Consider the following 16,914-nt stretch of genomic DNA (forward strand, 5'->3'; position numbering starts at 1 on the left):
GTATTGCCAACGAAACAATTCAATTGTGGTGCACAGATTGGTTATTTGTCTCAATCGTCCAAATAATTCCTCTTACATTCATTCTAATTAACTTCAATTGAACTGGTTGTGTCCTAGGAAGCAGTGGTAACAGTGGTCAGTGCTCAAAAGATACTGAGGCTGATTTGATTACTTTGCCCTAAATTCTATTCAATTTCCTATCCCAAGTGTATTCAAACACCCCATGAAGTGAAAAATGACTTTGAACCACAGTGTTTGAGCCATTATGTTATCTCTGCAGATAAGACAGGCCAAAAATATCCCATCAACACAATATTCAAAAGGTTTGTGCTCAACACAGCAAGGGAAATTTTTTCTTCTATTTCAATTCTGAAGGGTGTCATGGTCAAGTGGCATTTGATTGACACCGACAAACAACAACTTATAAAACGAGAAACATTCAGACACCTCTGACATAATTGATAATGACATCTCGGAATTCAGAAACAGCAGTACACTAGGAGCTAGGAGCCATCAAATTAAACATGATTCAAAGCAACCATACTTGAAAAAAGAGGACAATGACATAACATTTGGCCTAGAGGCACCATGTGCATTAGCACACATACAGTACATATAGGGCTGCGACTAAAAGTTATTTTCATTAATGATTCAATTCAATTATTTGTTTTTCTATATTATGTGACAAAATCGTCAAAAATGCTATTTACAAGTTCCCAGAGCCTTGGGTGATGTTCTCAATTTTTGTCCAACCAATAGTCCAAAAACCAAAAGGATTTACTGTAAATGATAATTGAATAACTGTATATAAAGGAATACTAGTATAAAATCAATCATTTCAAGGATAAGACTGGCGATTTTCTATATTTTTCTTATTGTCAACAGACCTCATGTGCAGAGCCACCCTTTGAGTTGGCATGCTTTCACTGTCAATCACAGTCTGGAGTCAGGACTGTTTACAAAGGTGAGAAACATGCCATTTAGCTTAACTGTGAACATTGACTGAAAATAGAACATAAGAAAGTATAGACTGGCATACGTTGAATGAACCTGCTTGGCCCACTGACTCCAGCCAAACTTTAAATCAGCCAAAAGTAGGATTGCACTGTTGCCGAAATGCCAAACTGATCTGTGAGTCAACATTAGCTAACTTTGCCAGGTTGCCCACTTAACATTACCTCTCTGATCGGGAAGGATTCGGCTGTGAAGAAGGGACACTCGCGAAGGAACTGAATCAGAGTTGGCTCTTTTAAGTATAATGTGGCTATTAACAGGGCTGCTAACTCTCACGCATTGACCGTGAGACTCACACAATTGACACTTTTCACACGCTCTCATGCCACACGTCCATTTTCTCACGCAGTGAAAAACAATTTCATAACTGATAATAATAAGAGACCTGGCTTCACCATAAATGGCTCAAATGCATGCAACTCTGAGCTCAGCACAACAAGTTAGCTAAGGCTGTTTCTCAGGTGGAGCAGGGTTGGACAGGGGGTAGGCTAATCCAGGAGTGGTTTGGGAAACAGTGACCCGGAAGAACAGTCAAGGAAGTCGGTAGGCCATGAAGTTATAAGGCTCTTCACTTGTATTGCAGACAAGCATCAAAGTGGTGAACAACAGTCATTATCTTACATCAAATGACATCAGGTTTAACATTGTTTAACCAGGTTTAATTATCCAAATCATATTGTGATGTGTTGTAAGGCTATTTCACTTATATAAATTGTTTGTCCTTGTTTGACCTTGAGGATGGCCTAGTAGCCTGCAACCTACTTGCATTTTAGGCTAAATAATGTTTTTATAAATATAATTTTAAATATGAAATAGCCATTCTTCTAATAATCACCTCCTGTCTGGATCCACCCAATTATATACTGTTCTTGATGCATTTTTGGTTTCCATAGCACCCTCAATCTAACTAATCTTGACTGGTGCAGGTGGCTGTTTCTTCACTTAATCCAAGAGATTAGGTGGTGTAGAAATGCAGGAAATTTGTTTTAAAATACTTTTCTTTGAGAGGGAGGACTCCCAGTCCCCCTACCAATTATGTGTCTTTCCAAGTTTTCTCCCCCATTTGAAAACATAACCAGGCACCCGTGAGCACTAGTACATAACACTTACTTTAACTGTATCTGCCATACAAGTGATTTCTCCCCTAAAAGAGAAATCGTACTACATGCCCATCATTCATGTTTTGTAGTTAAGACCAAAACAATTTTAAATGCATTGGTCCAGTCCTTCAGGAAGGGTCAGAAATTCATTCGTCTTTAGCACCACATCTCGACGTATTGCTGCTTGTCTACTTTACAAAGCCTGGATTGACACTTACATTCCTCTATTGCAGAATTTCTAGTCTAAGTTGTCAAGAGTCCTGACAAATTGCTTCATAACCGGCCAATCAAAAAGCAGCTGCTGTCATAGCTGTTAGGCATCAGCATGAATAGCAGAAAACAAGCATGTTCTACTGTTCAGAATTGTCCACAGATACACTATAGCCTGCCAACAGCCTTCCTGTTAAATCACTATCACTACATTGTCACATGTTCATGGGGCTCATGATACAAAACAAGAAGTCCTCTGTGAGGGTCGTTACAGATTTAATATTGCTGTTATACTTCCTGAATTACATCTTATATTTTGTTCAGTTCTAAAACCACAAAACTTCTAATTAATGTTTACATTTAAAAACATTTCTCAACTGGTACGGAGCGTGTTTTCCCTTTTGTCATAATTACAACATTTGAATTACATCCAGAAGCAAAAAAGGTGAGCAGATACACTTGCTGTGACATTTTCTGGTGATGCATGGCACGAACTGCATCCACGTGTTTGTTTGCTCTTTTTATTTGGACACATTTATCTAAGGGGATGTGCAGCATGAGGATTTTAAAGATTTAGGCCTATAGATTTTTGGCATCAGCAGACAGGCACAAACACTAAAGAAATGATTCCCTAACCATTACAGTATTTGGGAAAGAATCCTGAAGTATAAGACAAAAGCATTAAGCTACAGAGGACAAGGATTAGTTTTACACTGCCAGTGCAAGCATTGTTTATGCTAATTAGCACATTTTCCAGCATTATTTCCTCTAAGTGGACTATTTATAAACTGATTGATGGCCATTACTTCACCAGCTAAATGAAGTGCAGATTTTATAAGGCAAGAAGATGTTGTAAAACAGATTCACTAGCAATAAGTTTTAGGCCTTTTAAACACCATATTTGCCACCAAGATCTTTAAATTACTATTGGGCATCTCTGTATTTCCAATGCTGGATGAATAATATGATAGTTATTCACTTTAAGTTGTATTTTATACTAAAAAAAGTGATGAGGCAAATGTGATAAATCTATTTTAGCTTTCCCAAAACATTCAACTTCCCAAACGATGCCTTCCCAGTATGCTGTCAGATAGCCAGAAGTCCCCAGACTGCCAATCCTCTAAGTGGGGAACTCAGTCACATGTTCAGCTACACAATAAACACAAATATTACACATCCATGTCATGACATAATTAACTGCAGAGGAACACAGCTCAACACTAAGTTCATGACATTTCATCATTGTAGAGAAAAACTCACAGTTCAGATCATGCCCATGGTCTTAAATGAAAACAACATTCAAGATGTCCAATGTTAAAATAAAATTGTTAAATTAAAGTGCAATATGAGGCATGATACCTTCTTCCTTTAAACATGGTTTAAACATGGTAGTGAATGAAACAATAGCCTGTGTCCACATGATCAAAACTTGATGATAACTTACAAACATGAACACACGTCTTGTCCTGCAGCTTAGCTTGTTGAATGAGCCACCAAACAAACATTCACCAGGGAAGTGCACCGCTGCTGTCAGTTAGCAGCTAGATAGCTAATTAGCTGCTCAGCTGCAGCACATTAAACAGCGTGTAAACATACCTGCAGATGTCACTTCAGACCCGTTAGATGCTGGTTTGGTCATTGCTCTTCACAATCTCTGTTAGTGACACGCTGTCTGTCCGTGACTTGTACTTACAGCAGTTTGTTTACTTTGTCTCCAATGAGACATTCATTTTTGCAGTTAATCTGTGGTTCACATGAGTGCTGAGCCGTGGGGAGCAATCCATACGGATCACAGATCAACTATGTTGAAAGACATCAACTTCATAAAAAAAACACCCTCATTGATTGGTAATTCATCAATCACAAGTCACTTATTCACCAGCAAAGACAAGTTATTGATTTGCTATGAAAGAAGCAAAAGCTACCACTCACTCACTATTAAGGGCCTTACAGAACTGGTCAAAATTAAATAAAATGATGAGTTACTAATGACAGTTTTACTATTTGTGATTGACGAAGTATCTATTTATCACTGCATGTGACTTTTCTGTTATTAAATGCAATAGTAAATTCTGTAATCTGTAAGTAAAATTAATCTATTATTAGGTCCAGCGGTGTGCGATTGTGAATGTGAAGGTGAGGTAAAAGGAATAACAGTGAACTGAAAGGGAGCCAAATGTTTCATGTATCTGTTTGTACAAGTTCTAGAGAGATATTTAAATTGGATGTACTTTTCCAATTATTTGATAACAATCCCTTGTCAAAAAGTCTTTTGACAATTCAAAAAATCCTTAAGGAATCAAATCAGAATTTATCTTTGGAACCAATCCTCCAAGATTTATAGCCCAAAGAGGGATCTTTGGGCCAAATTCTCTCTGCTCCAAATTCAGTCTGGCACTCTGAGGGTTCAAGAGTAATTTTGAGATAACTTCCTATATTAATAAAAGACATGATGACTTAAGACCTAAGAAGCAATTATTTACTCATTAAATGGGTTAGCAGGTTGGCCTAAAGCTTCAACTTGTTATGAAAAGAGAATAAAGAGTCATGCTGTATCTATTTTTATAGGTCAGTAGAATTACTTTTCTGTTCCAGGCTTTTCCATGTCCACTCAGGGTTTGAAACAGAATAGCTAAAAAGGTGGAGGGTGTTTACTACACTAAATATTAAATCATAACTGCTAAGTCATTTTTTTTCATTCCTGACAGGATTTATGACAGTGCAGATGCTTTTACACTCTTACTCCATCACTAAGGATGAGAATAACGTGAGGTGACTTGTGATGATTGGAAATAAAAAGTATACCTACTGTTGTCTTTTATTTGAAAATAAATTCACATACTGTTAGTTCATATAACATTTCAGTCAGGTAGCATTTATCAGCCATTCTTCTTCTTTCCTCTCCTCTCTGCTTTGGCAACAGAAAAAAGCCTTACACTGCATTAACTTTTCACTCACTGTATCACATATTCACAATAATTTGTTTATCATGAGCCAAAATAGCACAGAATACTTTACTGAGCATTACTTTTAATACTTGGATAGTATTTCTGAACATTTCTACAGCTTCTTAGTCTACTCAACTTGTGTGATTATATTGTATACTTTCACCTCACTGAATATCACTTCTTGCTGCTGCAGTAATTGAATTTCCCTGCGGGTATCATCATTTAATCTCATATAAGCACTTCACTCATGGTTCTGATGATGTTGCTTGTTATCTTTTGCAGATTTCTTACCTTCATAAGGATGGTTAATAAAAGGTGGTAGAATAAAGGATGGTTAACGGGAGAATTATCTAACCATGTCAAGTTATTTTACATGCCTAAACTTCACTTTAACATGTGAAAATGTCTTTCCTATCTCATCATCATTTTCAACAGGGAAAGAATACATTACACATTATTTGATAGCTGATGCATCGATGTCATAGAACAACTCTGTCTGCTAGAAACCATGCTACATTACTGATTTGTTTTGAGAGTCACGTTTTGAGGGAAAACATAATTGCTGCATGTACTGTATTATGTTTGTTTGGTTTTTGCTTGTGTAAGTATTACATGTATGTACCCGCCCCAACCATGGGGAGATGTTTAGACTTTGGGTGTACAAAGGGCACAACTGTACCATTGGAAACCCGGTGCTGTGAGTAATATAACCATAAAAAACATTAATCATGCTTTAGTTGCTATGAGCTGATGCAGCTATTGTAGGGAAAACATATGCAATACTGCGTCAGTGAACATTTGGCAGATTCACATTCATAAGTAGTAACATATTGAGACTCTGCAAATGCGTTTATTAACAACATTTCATCATTATGTTGCAAATTAGTAGTATATAAAAATCATTTCTAGGAGTTGTTTGGTTTGTGGCCACAATTTTTTGAAGTAAAAATGAAGGTATATTGGGGGTTTTGGAAAAAGCCACACACAAAAAACATCTTACCAAAAACTCCTAAATTTAATCTAATTAAAGAATGTTAAATTTCTCTCCTCTTGCTTATAACAGTTAGGTTTTAGCCATTGGCAAAAGGTTAGGGTGCTCCTGTGCTCCTGATTTATAATGAGCTGTTGTACTTAGAAGGATCTTTAAAGTCTTAAAGTCTTGAAGACAAAAGGAAAGGAATTATTTAGTCAAAAGGCATAATTACTGCTTTGTGTTTTTAGCTGCAATCTAGTATACTGGACTGCAATTTTCACATAGTTTTGAAATAATAAAAAAAAATACATAGATTTAGTGCAGCAGTAATAAAACACATCAGCCACAAGAATGACCGTAGGTGTTATCCATGCTTGAGTACCAGGTGTCTGCCAGTAATATAATGTCAGAAATAATTTATTCCCTACCATTATACACAGTGGCTTGGTAAAAAAAAATCCCCACAGTCACCACTTCAAACACTAGTGTCCCATAGCAGCACCAGGGAGTTAAAAATAAATAAATAAAAACAAGTAATCAGTTACTGCATCAAACAATTTGAATCCCACCTCAGCATGCTGAGGTTACTCTTCCCCAGATACTTGTGTGTCTTATCAAGACTTCTCAGGCAGCAGGGAATAGAGAGAGAAAAAGAAAAGACAGACGTACCCCTGCCAGTGCTGAAAAAAGTGCCTCTTCTTGCTCTCTTATGCGTGAAGTGGAATTTAAACCTCCAGAGTAATACCTGTGGTTTTGTGATACATTTACCAAGAAGTTTTTTTTTTTTATCTAAAGACATCTCAAAGCCCCCTTAAAACAACTTCTGAAGATGTTTAGGGATCAGGTTTTTTGCAGTAGTTGGATCTAGTGTAGTTGAAGAAACCTCAAGTTTTCTATGTGGCAATGCTGTATTTTCAGGAAAACAGTCCAACATCCACCTCAATTTCTTTTAGTGTATGCTTTTATAGCACATGGACAATAACTGAAGCAATTCAGACAAATCCGTGGGCTGTCAACCGGACCTCAGCCACTCGGAAATCTGATTTAAAGTATCGAGTGGTCTTGATGTGAGCTGCAAATTCAATTTGCAATCAGCCTCGTCATGCAAGTACAGACTGCAGCTATATCATTAGACACACTGTATCATAAACAGAATAGCAGAACTGCACAGTGTGGTTAATGCGTCAGCCCCATCCTCTGGATCAGGGGCACAATTACATTGTGATTGACTTAGCTGGAGCGCTAAAGCTACTGATGAGAACTGTTCTGTCGCTTCCCTTTGTCTAAACAGCGTTTTCCCCTCCCAGCATAGTGACTTTAATAGACCAGCAGTATGTGAAGTGCATCTAAATCCTTTACCAAGATGTTTGAATTGATCAGTTGTGACAACAAAAAGAGCAGTGAAGGGTGATTTCGATAAATGGAAAGAGCAGCACAGAAATGTTTGTAATAGAATTAAGGAGCCTTGTCCCTGAGGCAACTTTGCAAGAGACTTTTAATGTTTTTTATTTTTTCTTAAAGTTAATTTCCAAGTCCAGTCCTTCCCATTGATGTGCCTGGGGGCCTTATTTGTGTTAAACTTTATTCAAACAGATTTCAGGGAGATTACTCTCCTTTAAGTGAAATGAGAAATAAAAAAAGACTAATCCTTAATTTCCTGTTGCCATTTTTCATATGTTGTGCAAACACCGTACTGTATCATTTATCATAAAATTGCTGCCCACAAAAGATAATACATTATTACTCATACTTTAGAGCGTAGTGTAAAATGGGCACACACACTTACTATGTTGAGCTTATACATTTTCCTGTATTGTCTTTCAGACCAACGTTGCATGTATTATGGAAAATAAATCACCAGTTGAAAATTTTTATACGCAAATGCATGTCAGAGCAAAATATTTCTGGACAGTATGACAATAACGGAGTGTATCCTTAATACTACCAATTACCAAGGGCATAACAATACAAAAACAGATACGGTAAAAAGGTATACCATGTAATGTAAAAAGGAAGGGATCCAAGCTTTATGGCGATGGAGGTATTGTACTGGAATAACACTGAAATAAGGTCAGGAAAGCTTTCAACTATTTCATGCAACAATTACTTAAATTAAATTGAAAACATTGTGCCCCTCTATACACACAAAACAAGCTCTTTATTCCTTGAGAGTACCTGAGACACTATTGTACAAGTAGACAGAATGAAGTTTCTCCCTGGAATTCATCCACCTACAGATAGGGCTGGATCATGATGACAAACCGTTATGTGGTCCACACTGTATGGTAACGGTATGAAACTTGACAATTTTCCCCTGGAACTGCAGCACAACGTACATGACATTTAACTGGGCACTGTCTTCCTGTTAGTTAGAAGTCTGACTGTTTTAAGTGCATGCATGGATTTATCTTTAATCCGGCATGTCTGACAGTCTGTTCAGCAAGCCTCAACTAAATGAAAAAGCAAACATTGAATGGCCTCAAATCCTAGTTTGCAGGAGATTCAAACATTCAATCACAAATAATACAGCTGTATCTAAGCTCCTGAAGCCTCTGTAGATGGCTGACTGACTATGCAGATTTGCTAACATGATCTCAAGAGCTGACATGACTGGATGTTTCCAAAAAAAATGAATGGTTTATTCCATGGATTGACTTAAATGAGGTCTTGTTATTGACTAACATTGGAATTTTTAACATACTGTATGTGCACAGTATGTAAAACTGTATATGATAGTGTTTTGACAAGAGTAATTTTACATACAGTGTACTGCATTTTGGGCGTTTGTGTGACTTATTTCAAAACTGCTTGAAAACATGAGCATGATGGAAAAACCAGCCCCCGCTGCAGTGAATAAGGGCCAGGGGGCGCCTCTTTTTCCCCAATATTTCTGAACAGTTTCAGACTTAAAATATTTGCTATTCAAAATTACTTTTAGAATAAGAGAAAAAATGGCTCACTTCCTTTTAAGTTTGAGCTCGCCAAACTTTAAGATTTACATACTGAATATATTACTTTTTTTTTTTAAATGTATTGTCATGTTGATATGCAGCGATATGTAATATGAGACCGTATCCTCTATTTTATTTATTTAATCCTTTATTTAAACAGGGATTGAGGGATCTCTTTTTAAAGAGACCTGTATACAAAAACAAAAAATAGATAAATAAACTAGATAAGTTTAATCTTATTGATATGATCACAGTACCCCAAGGCTAAAATGAAAACATCACAAACTATCAATGTGTAAAGTTGTGTTTACAACTGTCTTTATTAAAGTTGCAATATATGAATCAATTACAATGCTGATTTGCATTAGTACTGAATAGTGCAGTTGGTCGCTAAACGTAAGAGAGAAATGGTGTGTAAAATAAGTTAGCTAGGTAATTGGATTCCTTGGCTATGCTTTAAAGCAAAAAAAAGGGGTAATTCCCCCTGTATTTTTGTAACCTCATGAAAAAAAAAAAACTTTTCTTGAGGGAGTACTTTTTTAACTGATGTGGTTTGATGGATTTAGGTTATGTTTTCTCTGAAGAGAGATCTGTTCCGTGGGAATACTTCGTCTCGTGCCAGCCATCAACTGAGGTTTTTTTTCTTGTTCTTGTCCGACAGCTGGTATTTTACCCCATTTATTGCCCTTGAAAGTCGACTTGTTCTTTCAACAGACCTGTCGATGCTACCATCTGAACTTTTCAACTGTGCTGCAAAGGCAGGTCTCTGGACAAACCTTCATACCATCTGTTTTGGACTCCATGTTAGAAGGTAAAAAAGAGCTAATTGACTTAGCTGGCATTCAAAATCATTAGGAAATCTCTTGGGATTTCAGTGGATATTTTTTGTTCTGTCTTCATTTTCTGAGCTCAGAGGATGAATTGAAAAATGCTGACTTGCTAAGTTTTGTAAAAAATCTAGTGAAAACTGGTATACTGAGACTGGTATTCAATCTAGTAAAGCCAGTCATTAAATGTTCTGTCTTTCTGAAACATTAACAGGCTCGGTTAGAGAGTTCATGTTCAATATCAAGATGAATAATGAATTACAAAGTTCTGCTGTGCGTTTGAACTGAAACACAGATTCTTATGCTGGCATTGTGTGTCCAGTTTGTTCAGAATGAAAACGCACGCACTGGTAAAAATGAAACTCAATTTAAAAGGATATAATTGTTCTATTTCACCAAAGAACTGTTTCAGATAATTATATTCATAAACAGCCAAACTCCTTTAATAGTGTTATGAGAAACAAAAAAATCTGCTGCAACTCACTGGGTTTAATCACTTTCCAATGGAGTTTCAAAAACCACAATGTCATTTTCAAAGAGGACAATTATAAAACAGCTTTTTATTCAGTCTCAATTGATATAAGAATGCTTTCTTTCATGTCCTATTGACTTTTCTCTTGATTTCTCTTTGCTGCATCTATGTCAGACGCCAGTTATGAAACATGAAGTTAATAAAACAACCCAACAGAGACATAACGTTGCCACTGGATAATTCTGCTAAAACACTGGACTAATTAGAAATAATTACTTATTCCTACAATATACATGCGTAGCAGCTAGAGTATGATTGGTCATACTGTAGGTAAAGTTAGTCAACTAGATATGTTTAAACCTGCATTGATTAATTTTCACCACTTGGGGGCAGTGCAACAAGCCGTAATCACACAGCTGACATATTTTCACCTCACAAAATCGTTGTGGCAAACATGTTCGCAAACACTTGCCTAATTACACATCCAGAAAACACAGAGCAACATTAGCATTCATTTGCATTTGTGTAAGTCTAACATTCACTCTCCTTTTAGCTCTGTTTTGGTCATCACCAACTCCTAAAAGGCAAATCACACACTCTCATACATACGCTCTTCACCAGCTAAGCTCTGACTTTGACTGTCTGCTGTTTGGTGCCAAGCTGATACTGTACAGTGGCCTAATTAGAGATTTTTCATTGAAAACTGCCTGGTGCACTTAAAAATGACACTGTTGAGAGTGGTGAAAGTAAACCAAAATATTTAAGTGCAGGTCGTAAAACCATAACAATGAGCTGAAAGACACTAAAAAGCTTTGCGGAGCTGGATCATTAGATACACTGTTAATATAAAAATATTGATCAGTGCAGCTTTAAGGTCAAGGGGAGGGAAAGACCATTTGTGATGAACAAACACGAATGTCTGTCTATCAAGCAGATCATGTTACACACCCATTACACAACTCAACGTTCACACCTTTATACACACATTAATATCAGCATGTATTAGCACTAAATGTTACCATTGGCAAACCTGCAGTAGTTTTTTAATAGGATTTTGTTTTACCAAACTTTAAATGTTTTGACTGAATCATTTGAGCCTGAATAAATATTCATTTATAGTAAATATTGTATCATACATAAATCAAAATAATTCTGCTTTAATTATCATGTTATCTTTGTCCTTTTTCTAACTAGACAAAGATATACTATCTGTCTAACTAAATACAGGTTTTTGATGAGAACCTGCGGTACATAAATTGAAAAGACATGAAACATTCTATATTACCTCAAGTAATATAGAAACAATGTCTCCATAACATACATAGTTTGTCCATCCAAGAGCACAAGAAAGTTTATTTTCCAAATGTTCCAAATGCAAAATGTCCCATTCAGAACATACTGTATGGCTGTCACAATACTTAAATAAAATACATAAATTAAGGGATCCTTATCATGTTATGTGTTTATGCAAAAAGAAAAAAATGTGTCATGAACTTTTCAAATATTGATAATGGCATTAGCCAGAATCACTTGCACCATAATTTGGATCAGGTAGTGTATGTTGCTACAACATTTTGTCAGAAGCTGTCATTTTAGTAAGCAGATGTACAGTCAGGCGTTATACACAGCAGTGCAGTGGTCTAGATATCCGTTCCATACATGCTTTTTGAAGATGTCATTGCTTTCACCCACACTGACATTGTTTATGCCCTCTGAGACTACTATGAAGGACATTATGAAACAACTTGAAAGGACATTGGTGATTGATGAAGTTATTATTAAAAAGCTATTTTTTTTAGCTGCTGTTCTTTAATTTCGATCAATAACACAGGTGAAAGTAATAATACTCTATTTCTCTTTCATCCATTTTCTCTCCGTCAGATACCCCTGTCAAAATCACACTAGGACGTCCCATTGTTTAAGGAAAAACCAATGAATAAAATATAAGTGAAAATTGTATTTTTCATATGAATAATGTAAAAGAGGGCACGCTGTTGGCATCCACGTCTCAAGGTTACACTATATTGTTAGTTTCCCCGCCTGGCCCATGCTTTGTTCTTGTTTGGTATGAAATGAGAGGATCCAATTCTATCAGGTTTTCCGTTCTGAGGGACACTTTGCCTCCTCTGCTGGGATATGTTATTCCAAGAACTTGAAAGAAAGATTCCAGATCCAACATGAGGTATGTAGTGTCAAGGCAGTGCCATGTGGTATGACTTGGACAGTGTATGCTTGCGTTATTTTTGTTTGTCTTGCATTGTTAAAGTCACATTTAAATTGTGCCAACACTAACCATGTATATATATATATATAACACATGTCAAATATCATGCCAATAAAGCCTTTTGAATTGAAAAATTGTATGCCAAAAGTTTTCACTGTAGCCTGTTTCCTTCACTCAGTTACAATCAACTGCTTCCTACCAGGAGGTAAATTGAATGAGATGAGGAAAGGACTGATGGAACATTGGGACAGATTTATAAGCTTAAATGAGGAAAGATGACACTCAACTGATGACTTCATGCCAAAACTGTTCTCCAAGGGAATTTCGGTTTGATGTGTGACTTGTAATCAAATCCAAACCATTAAATCTAAAGGTTTACATTCATCATTTGTTCACTCTTTGATAGGCCAATTATCTCTCCAACGAGCAGGTAGGAGTGAACTGTGTTAGATGGTCATGCAATTTGTTTTTATGAACAGAATCCAACAGGGACGACAAGGAAAGGAGCACATTTTTGCACAGGACTTAAACTGAACTGCCACTGTATGACACAATACACAGCTAAAAAAAATCAGCTATAGCATACAGACAAATATAGCAATCAATCATGATACACCTGGGCTACAGTATAGTCCATATATTCCTGCATTCCTTTATAGAGAGCAAAAAACCACTAGCTATATTTCTCTCCCAGAATAGACATTTTTGTCTTATGTTACAGTAAGCCAGGCAATCGTTTATATCTATCCGTGGCAAAATCTAAAACTTTGGATGAGTCATACAGTAAAGTTACATTTTAAATTGTTTTTTTAAAAAATATTTTCCCCCAGTTTTAAAAATATGTTATTCTTATCGACTATGTACTATTAATATCAAACTGTCAACTGTCAATAATCTCTGATTTGTCTAATTTATTAAAGTAAAAAAATATTATTCAAACCTAGACCTTGATATCATGAAACGTCCCACTTTATCACTGCCACACTTTCTTGGTTGTTTAAGGGCACCTGCCTGGTAACCTGGTAATTTTTTTTATTTGACAACTTGATGATGATTGTCTAAATACAGAATTTGTTTTGGTCTCTGACTATTCCATCACAATTTGGGAAGAGGTGTAAGCTTAGCCTAAACTTCAAAAGAGCCATCCTTTGTGGAGTGCATCTGTAAAGGTAATGAAAGACCAAAGGACTGGCTTATCATTTTAATGTGCAGAATTGTGCAAGGATGATCATTTGCTTTGCTATTGTGTGAATGTCCTTGTGAGAAGGAATGTGTTTGAGGAGGCCCACTCTTCTCTTTCCATTCGTGTTTAGGCTAAGATAAGGTAACATCTTGGGTCTTGGAGTAAACAGGACAAGTTAAAGGGTCAAAAGCCATATACAGGTTAGGACTTTTGCCTTCCTGTGCCCTTGGGGGATGTGGTTCTTATCTAGCATACATGGGCATGTAAATTTATACCTTGTGGCTGTTTGCCATTGGTTGTAATCCACAGGTTTGTGTGATTTGACCAATCACAGATCATTTCTCTGTTTCCTCTCTCACTATAATAGAATAGATTTGCTCTTCGTTCGGTGAGACGAAACTGATGCAAATCTTTGTGTGTTCTGTCTCCTTATTGTACAATAATATTTTTTTAATCTTCGACCCAGCAGTGTTTTGTGTATTATTTCATATGTGTGTTTAGTATTTTCAGACAATTTCCACAACACATCCTTTGGAGGATCAGGCCTCTGAATTTTGACACTGCTATTGGGAGCTCAGTTTTTATCAGTCTTTGCTGTATTTTGTTAATATCAGTTCAGTCAGAGACACCTCAAGGACCTGTGGTTATACAGTTAGGCTCTGCTCTTTGTAGGAACTTGACACAATCCAAACAGCAAAGTCCTTAAGCGTGTTTATGACTCTCAAGCAAGACATTATAGTATCTTGATACAAGGAAATTACAACTAAAAGTAGATACAGGTATTATATGTTGCTCATAGATGCAAGCACAGCACTCTAACCTCTCTAGAACTAGCCAAATTAACAAACAGATGTTTAGATGTGGGCAGCTGTAGCTCAGAAGGTAGAGCAGGTTGTCCACTAATCAGAAGGTTGGTGGTTTGATCCTTGACTCCTTCTGTCCACATGTCGAAGTGTCCTTGGGCAAGATGCTGAACTCCAAATTGCTCCTGATGGTTGTGCCAGCACCTTGCATGGTAGCTTGCAGCCATTGGTGTGTGAGAGTGTGTGTAAATGTGAGTGTGAATGGGTGAATGAGTAGGAAAAACCTTGCAAAATGCTTTGAATAAAAGCCCTATATAAATGCAGCAATATAGATCCAATAAAGAGGAGTGAAGCAAAGTTACACAGAAAACCAATGCTTTGAGTATAAGTATACTCTAATACTTAGTTGAATATAAAATATGTGGATGAAAAAAACTTGAATGTGACTACTTATTGTATGTGGGAAAATAGCCATGTTTCCCATCAAGCCAATATTACAGAGAAATAATGGACAACAGTTATTTATATCCCCCATACAAATGGTTGACAGTGTGCTGATTGGAAACCCCGATTAATATCAAAACAAGGGATAAATACTGTATGTTCTGGATTAAATTAGACCAATATGAGTATCCTATTAATATTTCACTGCTGACATCAGTAGCTTGACAGCACAGACACAGAATAAATTGAATTTTTTTTTTCAATCAATACAGATGAAAAAACTACACAGAGATGCAGCAGCATTATAGAAAATCCAGCAGCATGGGCTGTGACATCAACTACGAGCAGACTTGTGAGAAAGCCATAAACATCCTGCAACAAATTCATGCCTACAACAATCTGAATCTGTGTCAAGCCCATGCCAGCAACAAACACAGCATAAAAGCTGGAACTGGACTGAGAAATAGCCTGCAACAAGGGTAGCTTAGTCAGATAGCTGACATTTACCAAGCACACATAGACAATCTAGAGACAAGACATCTACTAAAAGCACAAGAAGCAAATACTTAGTTTGGTTTCCCGGCATTTGCAGAGTGAATGAACCCCTACAGATAAGTCCCCACGGTCCCAGTTGCAGGCAACAGCGCAGACAGGTTTCTGCTTCCAGCCTGAAGTGGTCAAGTTTGAGCACTCTGGTGTGAAATAAGTATGATCAGTGAAAACTGCTACAAAGGCTGCCTTGCACACCTGTATGAATGATTCTGATGAATAAATCAGTCAACACTGTCATACTACATATGACTGTAGTTCATTGCTTTCCATGTGACCCAATCCTTTCAGGCATAGAATGTTAATTAAGTTCCTCAATGGAAGAATGCGGACAATATAAACTCACCAGGGGGAAGGGAAATGTCTCACTGACCTAACAGGAGAAATACGTTTATGTCAGTCAGGTGGTTGTAAAGTTGTACATTTCCATTAAAATCATTAGACAGTTTTGATGGGAGACATTTTGAATTGTCAGAGCATGATAAGTGGTGAAACTAATTTTGTTGAAGATAGCTCAGGTCCATCTTGTCCCTGTAAGTCATACTAATGAGCCAGCACACACAAGAAATGCTGTGTTACTCCTGCCATGACAGGTCAAATTGTCAGCCGTAAAGTCCACAATGGCACATAATTTCTGCACTGGGTGCTGCTACCTGTGACTAGTTCTGCAACAGTCTCTATATTACTATTGTTGCAGTCAGCATGTTAACAGCTACTAGATGTTACCATGCTGAAATTTAACATGTAACATTTAGCAGGTTGGCTAGCAATAGCCTACCCATATGGCTAAATATTAGCATGTTAACATGCTAACATGTCTGTTTAGCATGTTAGCTTGATAGAATGCTACAAACTGACCAGTATTAACAGTCATAATAATGACAATACCAACTGCATTACCTGTACCACTAGTACGGTATTTATGTCTAAAATTAACATATTTTTGTTTAATTGAGAAAATATTACTATTATTACTTAGAACATAATCCCTATTAAATCCCTGTTTTTTTGTTTTTGTTTTAATAATTTAACTGTAAAAAGCACTTTGGTAAACTCCTTTTGTTTTTAAATGTGCTCTATAAATAAATTTGACTTGACTTGACTTAAAATATGTATAGGATAAACTGCTCTATAAAATTAGTCAAAATTATTTGAATTCCTCTACCGTAACATTGGTGATACAGTTACAGCGTTATCCTCCCAAAGTTATTTAATT

Source organism: Thunnus maccoyii, chromosome 8 (assembly GCF_910596095.1).
Source record: "Thunnus maccoyii chromosome 8, fThuMac1.1, whole genome shotgun sequence".
Lineage (NCBI taxonomy): Eukaryota > Metazoa > Chordata > Actinopteri > Scombriformes > Scombridae > Thunnus > Thunnus maccoyii.